A 5,892-nucleotide genomic window follows, 5' to 3' on the forward strand; every position below is an offset into this window, starting at 1 on the left:
CACTTTTGACACAAATGAAACCTAAGAGTGGAGTGAGAGCTGTGGGAGGAGCCACCCCCACCGCTCTGTGCAGATCTGAGGAGGAAGTGTCAGCTCTTAAAGGCACACACATGTTTGAGTTGAAATGAGACGTGTGAGCAGTTTACAAAGATTTATGTTTAATGGAATAACTGTCTCCTGTCACTTTTCTGCTGCACTACTCTTGGATCCAGAGATGGATAGTACTCAGTTACATTTACTTGAGTAAATTTGTAATCAAATTGTACTTTTCAGAGTATTTTTCTGTGGAGGTTGAATCATTTGCTGCATGTAGTGTTCACAACTCTCCACAATGTTGATAGACGGTGAGTCACATGGAAACCTGCTTCAGCTTTGGGTCAGTCCTTTTTTAGTTCTGGGTTATATTAGGTTCAGTCGTGGTTTCGTCTCGATGTAGATCTCATTTGATTTGCCAAGATTTCAGATGGCGCCGCCTGCCTCCATCCACAACAAATAATCAAAATAAAGTATTTTACAACTTTACAATGAATTTTAGATTTTGAAAAAGAAAAAATTCCACAGCAAAAACGGCAAATTTATTAATTTATTTGTGGTTTAAAAATTCCAGGGCAGAGATGATCAGAATTGGTTGTTGTTCAGCTTCAGCTCATGTCAAAAGTGACATCAGTTCCATCACAGACAGAAACACACTGCTGGAATTTTACAGGATATTAGAAAATCACTTTTTACATAATGATCAAACAAAGAGTCAAACACATATGAAGTTTACAGAAGAACATTTGAAGTGAAAGAAAGTTCAAACCCAGTAACAGTATAAACGATTATAGTGTGAACAGTAATGTAGCTAAGACTGCATTTTATACAGACTCCATTTTGATACAGAGAAACAGGCCCCAAACACTTTTTCATTTTGATGATGAAGTCTTTTCATAGACACACATGATCAGTTTTATACTGAGAGAGATTTATCTCAAATGTGGCACAGGAATCTGTTTGAACTTTTGCACGAGTCTCATGGTTTGGAGCATCTCTGCCAAAACCAAGAGCTCCCTGAATGAGGTGCTGAAATGGGGAAGTAGGTGAGTGGCCATAATCAGAACAGCCTGGATTCTCTGTACTCAAACATTTACAGGGTGCAGGATGGACGCCCCGACTGAGAGAAAGAAGAAACACACCGAGAAATCAACAGTGGACACAATAATGCTGCCTAACAACACGACACAGTGTCACAACAGCCCCACACGACAAAACTGTTCTACTGTCTGTACTATACAAGTACTTTTACTAATGTACTCAGCCACAGGATAAACTATCCCCACTGTACTATACTAGTACTTTTACTAAAGTAACCAACCACGGGATAAACTGCACCCACTGTACTATACTAGTACTTTTACTAAAGTAACCAGCCACAGGATAAAGTGCTCCCATTATACTATACTAGTACTTTTACTAATGTACTCAGCCACGGGATAAACTGCTCCCATTGTACTATACTAGTACTTTTACTAAAGTAACCAGTCTAGAAAGAAAAGGAACAAAATGGGATACATTAGTGCCCTCTGCTGGTGCTCTGTGTGGAGGTGTTTCGTGTTTTTGAAATGGAATTCCATTTGAATTCCATTCCACTGGAGCTGAACACTATGGGAGACGTCACACTCCCTCAGCCACTTCTTTAAACAGTCTGTGATTGAAATGAACAATGGAAAGAAACAACATATTATCAGCTCTCTTTATATTATATTTTTAATTACATGACAGAAGCCTGTTCTTGGGAGTTAAAAATAAAATGGTATTCATATCTGTGGAGACTTTAACATCAACCTCTTCAAAAAAACAAAAATAAACAAACAAACATTAAGTAACAGAATGTTAAGAATGTCTTTATTTGAAGAATAGAAACTGAAAGTTGAAAAGAACTGCAAAGAAGTTATACTAGGAGGAAAGTATAGGAAAGTCTTACTTGATAATAAATATAAAAAGAACATGGGAAAGTATAAATGGCCTCATCAGACAAAAAGTCCCCAAAATACCCTGAATATTTTGTTACTCTAAAGAAGATCATACAGTACTATAAACTGCATACTTAACAACTTCAGTCATTGTTCATTGTTAATGTAGGTCCTGAAGTGACAGTTAAAAAAAAAAAAAACAGAAGGAAAAGATCAGTACTGTTGGAAATACAAATTGTTTCTTTCTGCTGTCACCGAAAATGAAATAATGAAATGAAATGAAGCAAAAAATCAGTTCGTTACTGACAGTCTCTGTTGATATGGTACTAATAAAAATGTAATAGAAAATATTCTAACACCTTTAACATCTGTAACCTGTCACTTTAAAATTGCTGTGTTAGAAAATGAACACTGAAAAACTTATTCTAAAAACTGAGATAAACTTACCTTTACAAATGCACAGGCATTTTTCACTCTTTCCTCAATTCTCAAAAGCCCAGATTCAACAAATTCATCCATAAAAATGACCTAATTAACAAAGGTTCATGTGGTTTCATGAGTTAGATACACCTCGATGGCCATAACAGTGCCACAGAGGATCAAAAGCACCAGACAAGAACTAAATATGCAATAGGATTTTTTATAGATCCCAAAAATCTTTCGACACGACCATGAAATACTCATCAAGAAATGATAAAGATCTAGAATATGATGTGTGGCTGGGAACTCGGCTGAAAACTATTTAAGTGGCAGAGTACAGTGTGTACAGATGTTGCATATGGTGTCCCACATGGGTCAGTGTTGGGAAAATAATAAAATATTGTTATATTTATTTTTCTGTTAGGAAGTCATACATCAAATTCTATTAAACAGATTGAGATAGATGGTGTACCAACTAAAAATGCCCCATGTATATTTTTAGATATAAAAACTGGTGATAAACTTACACTTACAGACTTAGACTACATTCAGACTGCACCCTGAAGTGACCCAAATCTAATTTTTTCGCCCCTTCGTGACCTGTATCTGATCTTTTAATGACAGTCTGAACGACACAGATCCGATTTTTTCAAATGTGACCCAGGCCACTTGAGCTACGTTCAGACTGCAAGGCTTAATGCTCAGTTCTGATTTTTTTGTGAAATCCGATGGTTTTGCGAGGTCGTTCACATTTCCAATTAAATGTGACTTGTATGTGACCTCCAGTGTGTACAATAAATGGCCCAAAAGTGTCCCACATGTGCACTGGAGACACAACGACGTCAACTGCAGAGAGCGTGCTCTGTGTTTACGGAAGTTGTACGAACACGGACGCAGCATCGAGCACCTGGAGATTTTAAAGTTCCTCTCGTACCGGAGCCAGAACATGAACAACTTACTTGTTTTAAGGAGGAGATTGAGAAGGAGAAGGACGAGGTTTTTGGTCGTGGGGTTTTGTGGGACAGCGGCAGCGACGTCCGTTGAAAGGAACTTGTGGATGTGGAGACGGAGCCAAGAGTGGTGAGTGGTGATGTGCTTCACTTCAGTCACATGGAGTTCATTAACAATTTTCGCCTACTTCAGCGCAGAATAGTGACGTTTGTGTCTTGTTGATAACGTGTAGGTGGATGAATGCACTTTGGCCGTTCACACTGAAGTCGCATGTCAAAAGATCAGATATGTATCAGTTTTAGGACCACATATCCAAGTGTCCTGGGTCATATTTGAAAAAAATTGATCTGTGTTGTTCAGACTGTCATTAAAAGATCAGATACAGGTCACATAGGGGCCAAAAAATCGGATTTGGGTCACTTCAGGCTGCAGTCTGAACTTAGCCTTGGATATGTGCTCCTAAAACTGATACATATCTGATCTTTTGACATGTGACTTCAGTCAGAACGGCCAGGTCACATTCATCTCACCTACGAGTCACAAATGTACACAAACATTCTTCCCGTCATATGAAAATTGTGTCTGAACTCCGTGTGAGTGAAGCAGTGAGCACAAAACAATCCGACCACTCTTGGCTGCAACTCCACACTTACATGTTCCTTTCTACGGATGTTGCTGCCCCACAAAACACCATGACCAAAAACCTCGTCCTTCTCAATCTCCTCCTTAAAACATTTAAAGTTCACATATAAGTCGCATTTAACTGGAAATGTGAAAGTCTGAGCGTAGTCATGTACACATCAAAGTTTCCAAAAGCCTTACAATAAATAAGAGCCAAAAGTATGCACTCCAGACATTTTACTGTTTCGTAATTCTCCCAGTTAACATAGTGTGCTGAAATATGAGATTATAATTATAAAACTCCTATACAGTCAGGCTTTCATTTCAATAAAGGGCCGTGCGTATCATACATAAGGTTGTTTATCTGGAACACAAATTCTCTGCGACGATCTTGTTAAATTCTACACTGCACAGAAGCATTTCATAACTTGTACCTCTTAATATTCAGCCGTTCTTCATACACAGAGAGTTGTTAAGCCACGAGAAGAAGCTTTTCTGCGTCTGTTTGTGGAGTTCAACTGTGGAACAGTCTAAGGCTGAAACACAAGCCAAGTATTTACCACTTTAAATTACTCGAACACACACTAATGTAGTAGTAGTAGTTTATTCGCTCAATTTGCGTCACTACAAAACAAAGCAAAACAAAGACTACAATCCCATGGATCATGACTGAATAAACCTTTTTGGTCATGATCCATAGAAATGTAGTCTTTGGCTGAAGTAAAATGAATTCCAAGAAAGAAAAGCAGCGTATGAACAGCAAGTTTGTATTTACAAATTCATTCACGACTTACTGTAAATATAAGAAACAAAATATACATTAAAACAAACAAAATTTAATGCATAATTCCTTCATTCCAGAGCTCTATATCTTTCAAAACACAACACTTTATACTCTTTTTTTAAAGCTTCTACAGTGTTAGACTTTTTAAAATCATCACTCAGGTTGTTCCACACACTAACCCCTCGAACAGAAATACAATCACTTATTTGCTTAGTTCTTATATTCTTTTTTTTTTTTTTTTTTTTTTGTTTATGGTCGTACAAACTAATACTAATGTCTACTAATTGTTTATGATTGTTTATGTTTGATCACAGTGTAGACAGAGCCAAATTTAAATACTCATGTGTATTCAATTTGTACTACGTTCATGTACAGTATGAACAGTATGTACAGCAGACCTGGGCATTGTCCAACTGCAGGGCCACATACGGCCCTGTTGGTTTACTCTGACCGGCCCCTTTCAACTCATTTGGAATTAAAAAATAAACATATTTTATCATTTGACTTCATGCATGATCTAAAGCTGCAATGCTTTTATTTTAGAAGTGTTTTTCTAAATGACATTTTTTGTTGGGCAGCCTCACTTTTTCATTGTTTAGTCAGAACAGAAACTCTTCCAAGTCTGATCAGCTCATCAATACAATGATATTTATGCTTTTTATAAAGAAATACAATTCATATTTTGCAGAACTGAGTTAAGCCTTTTGGCCCTCCACAATATTTTCTGTTTCTCATGTGGCCCCATGGAAAAAAGAATTGCCCAGCCCTGATGTGCAGTATGATGTTAGTTTACTTGTGGAAGTTTAACATTACCATTGTTGGTATTTCAAACTAACACTAACTGTTACCTGTGGTAATGTGTGTGTGTATAAATGTACATAGGTGTGTTTGTCTGTGTGCGTGTGTGTGGTTGTTACACATATATGTACAGGGTTATACTGCATATGTTTTATATTGTATTGCTGTAGTATCGAACAAGGAAGCAGCTTTTCTTTAATTTTCCTTAAATGTCTTCTCTGACACTGGAGTGGGTTGAAGTCTTACTTCTTTCCACTTCATTTTGAGCATCAATCTTTCATTTGTATCGCTCAATGCTGGACTCAAATCACATTCATCTCAGTTTGTTCCGTTATGACAGCTCAAAAAAATAAATAAATAAATACA

Source organism: Boleophthalmus pectinirostris, unplaced genomic scaffold, assembly GCF_026225935.1.
Source record: "Boleophthalmus pectinirostris isolate CB_2022bp ecotype Guang Dong unplaced genomic scaffold, ASM2622593v1 HiC_scaffold_1, whole genome shotgun sequence".
Classification (NCBI taxonomy): domain Eukaryota; kingdom Metazoa; phylum Chordata; class Actinopteri; order Gobiiformes; family Gobiidae; genus Boleophthalmus; species Boleophthalmus pectinirostris.